This window comes from Gopherus evgoodei, chromosome 4 (assembly GCF_007399415.2).
Source record: "Gopherus evgoodei ecotype Sinaloan lineage chromosome 4, rGopEvg1_v1.p, whole genome shotgun sequence".
Taxonomy (NCBI): Eukaryota; Metazoa; Chordata; order Testudines; family Testudinidae; genus Gopherus; species Gopherus evgoodei.
Genome location: NC_044325.1, coordinates 107,723,783 through 107,735,597, shown reverse-complemented (window position 1 = coordinate 107,735,597; position 11,815 = coordinate 107,723,783). Strand labels below are relative to the sequence as shown.

Genomic DNA, 11,815 nt, shown 5'->3' with positions numbered 1-11,815 from the left:
TATGTATTATTATTATTATTAATTATTTGTTGTGGGTGCCAAATTGAGCATTTTACTTAGTAAGCCAAGTATGATCTCTAGAACTCAGTTTCTATTTCATCTATTGAATCAAATGTCCTGTTTTTGATGGTTTTAATCAGTTTTTAACTAGAGATGGGTCTAAACTGGAACCTCAGATCTTCCTTCTCCCCATACCACTTGGTCCCTGAATATTTGAAGATTGAGACTTAAAGCCTCTAAATAAAACTCTCACTGTATTTTCATCCTGTCAAGATTTAAAAAAAAAAAAAAAAAAAAAAAGATTTTTACAGGTCTTGTTTGTACAAAACCCAAGAGCAGACAGTCTTCTCAGGCATCTGCCATTTTGACCCCCAAATCTTGAGTATTAGTGCAGCTATATTTGCCTCCTTTTGGTAGTAACCCTTATTTTAGGCAAAGTTTAATCAGGATCCAACTCTGATTTGAAAGAAAATGTATATTGTTTAATAGTTGTAGCATTTATGATCTAAAACTGTGTTACCCTCTAAATTTTAAATGGTAGAAAAATGTCTTGAAAGATTGTGGCCAAGAGAATCATTAACTACAAATTAAAAATTTTGCTTAACTATTTTCTAACCCTGTGTTTGGTATCCCAGATCATCGAGACACTGTACATACTTGTCAGATATGTCCTTATTATGTTTATAGCAGCTTTGCAAAATTGTTTTAAAAAAATCCAAATTCTTTTACCAGTTCAAGTGTAAAGTCTTTACCAATCTTATCTCTAGTGATGATAGGTATAGCTTGAGTGGTTTGGGGGTGATTTTGAGTACAGAGTTCTGTTCCATGTTTTGTATCCCTTTAGAGGAGACAGTAATGTCTGTACGTAAGCATACATGGATTACTAACAAAACATTGTAACATAGGTTTATAAATTAAAAAAAAACTCTGAGAAATCAAAAGTAAAGTGAGCTTTTTATGAGATAGTCATATGACCTTCAATACCATATTATCTGAGCACCTCACGGTCTTTAATGAAACAGCCCAGTGAGGTAGGGAAATGAGAGCGCTGTATTGTTTTTTGCTTTTTCAGTTTTATATTCTCCTATCCCACAGTTGACTTTTCTTCTTAAGCACCTTCTAAATGACGGAGCATTGTTCTGGTGTGTGGGGAGATACTTTTGTGTTTGAAAGTCTATGTGCTTTTAAAATTCAGGCACAAAATATTTTATACCATTTTGTAAACAAGAAATATAAAAGCAGCCATTCAAATTTCCTGCTCTAGTGGGAGGATGTGACTTGTACAGGGATGTGACTTGTACATTCCATTTCATTTCATGTGATGTAACTGGTGACATTTAACTCAAGGTTTTCACTGTTTTACTTAACATTCATTTTATAGACCAGCTTAGCTCAAAGATGTGTATAGTGAAAATCTTTCCTGAGAGATGGCAAATAATATTTTATTAAATTGTGGAAAAGAGATGTCATGGTACAGAATGGGTTTCTGCCATAACTGCATGCTCTCCAGATGTTTCAGACCTAAACCTAATTACAAGAGAAATACTTCTAAATGCGCCAGAAAGAAGAAGGATTATCTGACTAGTCTCAATTCCTGGTGAGTGGTTTTAAATGATCAAACTGAATACTTTGCTCTGTCTGTTGGTTCTTTTTTCATGCACTGAAGAATGCTAAATCACTATTATTCAGCACTACTGTTGGTTGCTATTATCATTTCAAGGTTCAAGTTTAGGAGAAGAGCCTGTTTGTTATACTTTTTTTAAAGTTTACTGATTTCATAAACCCTTTTTACTGTTTATGTCAATTTTATTAAAGAAGTAAGTTTGTCTGCTACCTACTTTCAGATCCTAGATTTGATATTGCACAGTGATATTACTTAATGAAACCAACTAAGAGCGTAAGAACAGACCAGATTTTTCTGTGGATAGTTGAACTAGCTGAAATATTTGTTTGAGAGACTTTAATAATTTTTTTTAATAAGTGGTGAGTAATTCTGCTGTTGAAAACTTTCAGTACAGATAACTAATAACACTAAAAGTTTTTTTTTGATCCACACTTCAAATATGTAGTGTGGACTGATGGTTGTTCGTGGTGGTAATATTGCTGCCAGAGTTTTTTTAACCACATATTTCCTCTAGGAACACTCTAGTAAAACAATGAAGTGTGAATGGTCTTCACTGAGGAGAATTCACTAGTAAATATACAGTGTGGTCACAGTGAGAGGTGACAGAAAATGTAGACTCCACGCTAGCCATGAATTGGATGTGGTAAAATAGGAAAGAATACTAATTCTGCTGTGAAGAACGTGGCTTTTAAATTTATTACACATCAGGCAATTCTCCTTAGAGACCGTTGCTTATACCCCAAAACACTTCACACTAGAGGTACCAGATCATAATTACTCTTTCATCTTCATGATCACAAATCATGTCATGCATCTCTTCTGTTGTATGTTGCCTTAAACATACAAGTGAAGTGGAAGATTGGAATGAATTCTAATAGTTCTGAAAAATGATTATTTAAAAAAAAGGTTTTTTTGGACAAACAGGTTTAGCCAAAATGAAATTTCAAAAACCATCTACAGGCATAGTACAAAAATGAAACTTTTTTCTAACTGCATTTTAAAGAATAAGTTTTATGATGCATGGTCCATGAAAAGTACTCAGGATATTCATAAAATAGTATTCTGAGTGCATGAAAAGTCCAAAGATATCTGTGCTCAATTTGACTGGAGAAGATAATGACATTGAAAGAAACATTTTATTGTTAAAATAATAAAAAAAAAAGTCCTCTTTTGCTGAAACATTTTAGATTATTAAAACTAGAAATTGTAAAAAATCCTTTCCCTCTATTGATAGCTTACTACTTGCACTTTTCCGTTTGAATAGTAAAAGTAGACTGTTTATTTTTACTTTTGTTTCCTCCTTTATGGTTCATGATCTCTCTCCCAATTGGAGAAGTGCGTCTGTGTTCCTGATGGATAACAAAATGGAGCAAACAAAAGGACTAGAAATGCTCAGTCTGTGAGGAGAAGCTTTTGTGAACTGTAGAAGGGAAACCTTCCCACAACTAAGCCCTGTCATAACTGTTTCCTGCCCACAGTCCCTCTGTCTGTCAGGAAAAGGAATTCTGAGTCTGGACGGTATGTTGAAACTACCACATCTCTTTACACCAGCCAACATGGCTCTGGACGCCACTCTGTAAAAAGTCCTCTTCAGTGACCTGCACTTATGAATCAAGGTTTTTGTTTGTTTGGATTTTTTTTTTCCCCAACCATATCTTGGTCAAGAAGTTTGTTCCCTCACCCAGTACTGGATTTGCCATGGGGCCGGGCCCACGGTCCAAAGGGTCCCGGCCCGCCCCACTCTCCCCCGCACTACGCTCTCTCCTGCAGGGGCAGAAGCCTGATGCTGCTGGCTCCTGGGTTCCTGTTGCAGCAGGGCAGGCTCCACTGGCAGCCAAGCTCCTCCCCCACTTCTTCCCCCAGCATGCTGCGTTCTGTCCCTCCCCCTCTCCCTCCTAATAATCTGTTTGCTGGCAGGAGAGAGGGGGAAGAGTGCAGCCGCAGTGTCCTCCCCGCTCCAGGGAGGAGGAGAAGAGGCGAGGGCGGGGCCTTGGGTAAGAGGGTGGAATTGGGGCATACCCTCTCCAGCACCCTGCCGTGAGCACCCACCTGACCCCCAGCTCACCCCCCCTGCCCTCTGCCCTGACCCCTGCACCCCCCCTTACACCCCCCAGCCCCCTGCTCTGACTCCTGCACTCCCCCAAATCCCCACCCCTACCCTGAGCACCAAACAGAAGCTCCTGCCCACACACCCCATTCCCACCTGCACCCCTCACACCAAACAGGAGCTGCCCCAGGTAAGCACTCCTGCGCCAACCCTGAGCCCCCTTCCCTCACCCTAGGTCCTGGCCAGACACCGCACCTCAATGTTTTTTACATTTTTTTATAAAGCGCTCTTATCCAAAGCACTTTACAATAGTTAGCTAATAGTACAAACAATATTTGGAAAGATCATTAAGTGGTCCATTGAGACCCTCTGCGATTTTGAAGTGATCTCTGGAAAAAGAAGTTAGACTACAAGAACAATCAAGGTACCTCACTTTATTTTAAATTACTTCCTATTACTTATGGGAGGAGGATAAAGAAAAAAAGAATGAAAAACGAGGGTGGGGCGGGGGAGATGAGAGAATGTTCTTTTTCTTGACTGGGTCCCCAAAAATGAAGCTGAGCACAGGGCTAGGGGGCCCCACTAATTCTAAATTCACCACTAATTGTCATGTCACCTGGGCTGGCGATACTGTGTTGACTGATCCCCACAGTCTCTAACCTACCTAGGCAGTATAGCAGACATGGCCCTGCCCACTAGCTCCTCTTCACTCCCTAGCCCACCCACCACTTGCTTCCCCTCCACTCACTTAACGCTTAGCCCTCTCACTGGCAGCTTTGCTGCCAGGTATCCAGTTTTAGTGGAAACTCCAGTACAAAACGGAGCCTGGGTGTCCAGTTAGCAATGCTGACTGGAAACTAGAAGTCCGGTTATAGGAGTAACTACATTAGCCTCCATTCCCAACACCCACCCCAGCGGGCCTGGAAGAGTACCTGTACTGCTGCTGCGAGAGGAGGGGCAGCTCAGTTTAGAGAGAGACGAAGAGAATGGGCTAGAACCAGGTTGGTACCTGCTGTATGTGGGCAGGGATGGGAGGTGGGGGTCCTGTTTAACCCCCCCCCCCAAGCCCTGCTGCGCTTGCAGTTTACCCAGGCCCCTCCCTTGCTCCAGGGACCAACCCTAGCTCCCTCACCACTGTGCTTTTGCCCCTGGCCCCTTTTACAGTCATTTCCCGGGGGGCCCACAAATATGTTTCGTGTCGGGCCCACAAATATGTTTCGTGTCGGGCCCACAAAAAGTTAATCCAGCTCTGCCCCCATCTCAAGTTCTGCAGTGGGTAAATCTCTTGGCAAGGAATCTGGCATACTGTCTTGTTCCCCTTATTTACAAGAGTAGGATCTGGGCTCTTATATGTATGAACCTCCATATTTAGAGAGGTCAGGATCCCTAATTGAAATTGGATAACAAATTTTCCATAGCTGATCAATTTTGCATTCAGCTTGTAGTGCACTAGAACAATGCCATGAAGTTGGTGTTGTGAACACTTCTGGGGAATATGAATTTTCATAAAAACTGTTTCCCGTGTGAATTTAAAACAGTATTTGGAGTATGCTTGGAAACACCTATTTTAGTCTTGGGTTTGGACCTGTTTTTGCCTGACAGTGTCCTCTTCTTTTCTGCTGCATGAAGAATAGTTAATGGCAAAGTTTTTTTAGGCCCCCATCTTAACAGCTTTGCAAGATGAGGGCAAATTATGTATGTTTCTCTAGTGGACCACAAAGTGTGCTACCATTCTAACAGTTCGCATATAAAATATAGTTACCATAAGTTACGGAACATTATTAGCATCCAGGCACATCTTGTGGTTTCACAAGAAGTCTCTGTCTGTGTTCAAAAAAGAATAGAGGAGCCTGTAGAGGAAGTGGTGGTTGAATTAATTTAAGACCTGAAATATTCATTGTTTTTGGTGCATATCTGTGTGTGAGATTTAGAAATATCCTTTCTAAGTAAAAATTCAAACTTTCAGGGAAATTGTTTCTCCACCCAAACCACTGCTATAGCTTCGGTGGTGGTGTTAGTAATAACACCACTCACAAATACAAGCTCAAGCCAAATTGCAGCAATTTTGGCACCTGTCAACGTACCTGACTCTTCTCTCCAAGTACTTTACTGTGCCTGATTTGTCTAGTTAATTTTACTTCTGTGTAAGGGCTATATCTATGATCTACCATATATATGGAAAATACCAGAGATCCCTGTCCCCTGGAATGGTGTTTGAAGTGTGAAGGGACATGTGAATCTTTAGCGCATCTGGCACATAAATACCTTGCAACGCCGGCTACAACAGCACCACGCGAACGCCTGTTCTCACTTTCAGGTGACATTGTAAACAAGAAGCGGGCAGCATTATCTCCTGCAAATGTAAACAAACTTCTTTGAGTGATTAGCTCAAGAAGTAAGATTGAGTGGACTTGCAGGCTCTAAAATTTTACATTTTATTTTTGAATACAGTTTTTTTAACATTCTACATTTGTAAGTTCAACTTTCATAATCAACTTTTCATAATGCACTACATTGTATTATGTGAATTGCAAAATACTATTTTTTGTATTTTTACAGTGCAAATACTTGTAATAAAAAACAAATAAGGTGAGCACTACATGTTTTGTATTTTGTGCTGTAATTGAAATTAATATATTTGAAAATGTAGAAAACATCTAAAAATATTTAAATAAATGGCATTCTATTATTGTTTAACAATGCAATTTATCGCAATTAATTTTTTTAATTGCTTGACAGTTCTAAAAAGGAGTAATTTTTGTGTTGTGTCTTTTAAATGTAATGAGCTGACCCAGGGCCATGGATGTGAAATACTTTGCAAAAGTCTCATTATAATGTAACAGTCTTACTTGTCTTAAGTCAATTTCCTAATATGTTAACCTTATCAGTATATCAGGGTTCAAGTTAGATTAAATTCTATCAGCGGTTCTCAAACTGTGAGTTGAGACCCTGTTTTAATGGAGTTGCCAGGGCTAGCTTAGGTTTTCTGGGGCCAAAGCCCAAGCCCCACCATCCAGGGCTGAAACCAAAGCTGGAGCTGAAGCTTCAGCACTGGATGGCAGGGCTAAGGTTACAGGCCCCCTGCCTGGAGCTGAAGTGGTGGTACTCGGGTGGGCTCTGCCTATGGTCCCCCCGTCGTCTCTACTCCCAGGATTGTGTCATAATTTCTTATCCGAAGGTGGTTACATTGCAATAAATTTGAGAACCCCCTGTTCTACATCAATAAAAGTAGTTTGCTGCTTTGCTAAATTCCAGTAGAATTAGTAAAGTATTTATACCTTATTTATCTACTGAGCTTATTGATTTAGAAGTATAGTAGTTATCAATATAAAAGATATTATTAAAATGACACTTTTAAAATCTTGTTTGTATTTCAGAAGTACACCTCTACCTCCTTATAATGTGGTTGTGGGGAGCCAAAAATCCCTACCGCGTTATACATGAAACGCCGTTATATCGGGCTGCAGTGGTGATTTAAAGGGCCGGGGGGCTCCCCGCAGCAGCAAGAGCCCTGGACCTTTTAAATCACTGGTGAGCCCCACTGCCACAGCCCTGGAGTAGCAGCAGCAGGGCTCCAGCAGTGATTTAAAGGGCCTGGAGTTCCCCACAGCAGCCGGAGCCCCAGAGTCCTGCTGCTACCATGCTTTATGCAAACCTGTGTTATATCGGGTCGCGTTATAGCGGGGTAGAGGTGTAGCACAATGCATTGTTTTTGTATAGAAATTTTGAGACACTGCAGTATTTTCAGCATTATTACTTACCGTTAAACCATAATATAAACTAATTTTGAAAAGTTTCTTTTTCTCTGAGGTATTTATATGCCTTGCCAGGTAGTGTTGAATTTATAAATGATGTAATCAATAAAGCTATTGAGTGCATAGTGGGCAGTGGATCAAAGCAAGTGAATTTTCCTAACTAAACAGGTAGACATTTAGAAACGTTAACATTTTCTGAAGAAGAGATCTTTGTGGCCTGAAAGCTTGCCTCTCTCACCAACAAAATTTGTTCCTGTAAAAAAAAACCTACCTCACCCACCTCAGTGTCCTGGTAGATCTATTTGTGGCTTATTATCCAGAAACTATACGTGAATTTACAAAAGACAATCTGGTTAGATGCGATGTTTTAGAAATTAGGCAGGACTCTGCCGAACTGCAAGCTAAAGAGGAGCATTGAAATTAGTTGCAGCTCATTCCTATGAAATGTTGGCATGCTTGGAATTTCAAAACCTCTCCATTATTTGATTTGCAGCACAGTGTGTTTCTGATAAACAAGAGGAGTATGCAGTATTTCCCTCTTAGATGAGTTTCTTGCAGTTTTCCAATGAGAACTGAAGAACTAACCAGAAGATTTTCCATAGTATTTCTTAATATTCTACAAATCTAGTAGGCTGGTGTTATACTTGGAGAACTTTAATCAGTGTGGCTGATCTGAGACAGTGGATGGCCTCCAAACAATATTAGGGAGGATGGAGTGACTGGGTACAGTTGTTTTATATTTCCTATTTCTACAGAAATGGCCATCCTCGTGATAGAATAGGCCTCTCAGTTGGCTGCCAAATCATCTATTACAGACTGCAGCAATGTAAGAGAAATGCAGCTATTATGGAGCATGCAGAACACCAAATCTTTGGTGTATAGAAGACGTGATTGAAAATCAGGATTTTTTTTTTAGCTCATATTACTCAGCCTTTTCCAACAAAATTCCATCCAAACATACATACTTGCAAAAAAGTGTCTATTTCTTAACAACATCTCCCATGGTTCAGGTACATTATTTTCTTTGTCATGTTTACTAAGGGAATGACTATCAATATTTTTGATTGTAAACTCCTCAAGGCATGGACTGTTGTTCTTTCTTTTCTTGAGAGCCCAGCAAACTATCTTAGTTCACTAAACACTGGATACCAGAATGTGGTTCCTAACAGTTTTTTACCATTGACATCTTGGTTTAAATATTCTTTTGTTTATTTTCTTGGAAAATCTTTCCCTTTTTGTTTCCCGCTCCTCAATACCCAGAAAAGTCAGTGCTACATTTACTTATGACTATGCTTTTTCTACCCTTCTGTCAGTTTATACCCTTAGTAAATACTACTTCTTCTTGGCTTTTTATTAGCTGCTTAAAAGTCATCTTGAATATTGAACAGGTTACAAGTGCACCTGGGAATAAATTTGTTTCTGTTCAGATTTTATCTGTTTGGGATCTGTTGGTAAAATATACACCACTGTAGGAGACAACAGTATATGAGAGTGGCCTTGTCTCATTCCATATTGTGTGAGTAAATATTTAGGGTTTTTTAAAGAAAATATGTCCATCCATTTTCCAGGAGCACTCTGTGGCATTGTGCTGCCTTAAATTGTCAGTTTAAGTGCAGGACTAAGTGGAATCCCTATAGAATGGGTAAGTGGTTTTCTTTCATTACTGTTAAGAGAGAAATGCTAGTCTCTCTAATATTCTGTTGCTGTGTGATACAACAGGTATATGCTGCTGGAAAGAATTCAGTAAAGGAATCAGCGGTGTCTACAGAAATTAGGAAACTAGACAGTCTTTAAAATCCATTTACCAAAGTGTTTGTGATGCACATTTCATAGCAGATGAAATATTTATAAATACTAAGCAAAGAGAGTAAATTCTCCCATCATGTCAGAAATCTTTAAATATCTTTACAGGAAAGTTCACTGTGATATGTTTTGTATTGCATGATCATTGCTCAAAGAATTTGTCTATTGTTCTTAAAAGGAGACTAAACTTGTCCTAGCAGTCTTACCAACTGAACTTAAACTACATATCTGAAGTCAACTTTTCAAATGCATTATCACTTCTGGTATAGCTTTCTGATTTTGGGGTTTTCATCACCTACAGAAGGTGATTGTTTCTACTGATGCAAATCATTTGCATGTGGAGACATATGAAGTAGTGAGTATTTTAAATTGTGTGTTCAGTGAGATGTTCTATTTGGGTAGCGTTTTGGTTTTGGATTTTTTTAAAATGTATGTTCTGCTATTCCATTATGTTGGAGAAAGCAAGGTTGAAGAAATGTGCCTTGCATTTGGAGCAGAAGGTTGTGACATTTATGATAGTCTTTAGTTTTTATGAAGGTTTGTTCCATCGTCTTGGACTGACACCTGGCATAGCTCAGTCTCTTGCACAGATAAATTTTTACCCTTATGATAGAAAATTTGATTGTGTTGAGTGGAGTTGCTGACAGCAGTCTTCATCCTGGTGTGTTGGGTGATATGCTGGGCCCAGGCCACTGAGCACCTTGAAGATAAGGACCAAGACCTTGAATATGACTTGATATTCTGTGGAAGGCTGGTGTAGAGTGTGGATGACCGATTTGATATGCCTGTAGTAGCCTGCATTGCTGAGGAGCTGTGTTGCCATATTTGGTATTGGAGCTTCTGAAGAGGTTGAAGGCTTTATCTGCTGGTATTGCTTTGCTGCAGTGCAGACAGGAGGTTACAAAGGCATGTGTAACTGAGGCCAGGTCATAGTCTGTCAGGATGGCACAGTCTCCTAGCCAGCTGGAGGTGGTAAAAAGTGTTCCTTGTGAACACTGCTATTTGAGAGCTTACTGTCGGTGAGGACTCCAGGAACACTCCTATACTATGGACCAGTGGTCCCCAACTTTTTTGGCTGGCGGGTGCCAGCCGAATGACCACTGCAGCGGTGGAGCACCTGCCGAAATGCTGCCGAATTTTGGCGGCATTTCGGTGGCGATGCCTCTCGATGACGCCGCTTGTCGCCGATAAGTGACGTCATTGAGAGGCATTACCCCCGAAATTCGGGAGTGACGCCTCTCGATGACGTCACTTTCGACGGCAAGCGGTGTCAGCGAGAGGCGTCGCCCCGGAATTTTGGGGGCGACGCTTCTCGATGATGTCATTTGTCGACGGCAAGTGGCATCAGCGAGAGGTGTCGCCACCGAAATGCCGCTGAAATTTGGCGGCATTTCGGCGGGTGCTCTCCCAGGGGCCAGGACGCGGGCGCATTGACGCCCGTGGGCACCGCGTTGGGGACCACTGCTATAGACTGAGTGTGTACCTTCAGCCAAAGGAGTCTGCATCATAGCTGCAAACTTTTCAAAACACTTTCCTCTGCTCACTAGCATAACCTCTGTATTGCTTGGGTTCAACTTCAGGCAGCTGTTCTTCATCAGTAGCTGATTTTGTCCAAGCACTGGACTATCTTGATGGTGATTGTAAGGTCATATGTAGGGGAAGTGTCACCTGCATGTTTCTGGCACTTGAGTCTGTTTGGTCTGACCAGTTCCAGTTAGTGGCTACATGTCAGTATTGAATAGGATCAGTGAGAGAATTGATCCTTGGGGGACTCCAAAAGTTAGGCATGGATCTAGTGGTGGAGATTCTGTTACCTATCCCTCCAGGAAGGACTTGAACCATTTTAACACATTCCCATGTACCTCCCTTAAGTGTCTCAAGTGGAACACCAGCATCTCATGGTTGATAGCGTTGAATGGTGCAGAGAGGTCCAGGAGGATGAGAATGGATATTTGCTGATTTTCCATTAGCAGTAGGGACCATCAGTGCCACTAAAGCTGTTTTCCATGTCCTGTCATGGCCTGAATCCCGACTATGCCAAGTCTAGGATGTTAGTTTAAGTCTTAGTTAAATTATCTTTAAGTGCTTTAAAATGTCATTTCCATTCATTAAATCATCCATGGTTTGATCAAAGAAGGTGTCTAGTCTCATTTCCCCTGCTGTGGGAGAAGACTGAATATTCTAGCAGGTTTTAGGAAAATTTTCAGATTATTAAAACAGAACAGATAACCTATTTGATTTTAAAAGATTTTTGCATGCAAACAGTCAATGGAAAGGCAAGTCAAACACTCACCAGTCTCTGAATCCTCAGACAACTTTCTCTGAATTTTCCACATCCTCAAATTCATTTTCTTTATCTCATTTACTTTGAAATCTCACTCATTTCCATGGCTTTTATTTTCTTTCCCTGATTTAGTCAGAATTGTTTCTTGGTTTTCTGCATAACCTTGATTTAAAAATAAAGTAAAATCAGGACACGGTATTTTTTTTCAAATCTGTTCAACATCTAAAGGGCTGAACCTGAGACTTGAAGTTAATCTAATACAACGCTTGATCTTAGCTTGCCAAGCTTTTAAGTACAGTGCA

At 40.4% G+C, this 11,815-nt stretch overlaps 1 protein-coding gene across 3 annotated transcripts in view; it reads left to right on the top strand.

Moving 5' to 3' along the window:
- The window catches only part of PLEKHA7 (pleckstrin homology domain containing A7), a 289,322-nt gene that overhangs the window by 56,427 nt on the left and 221,080 nt on the right, over positions 1 to 11,815 (top strand). The window lies entirely within an intron of this gene.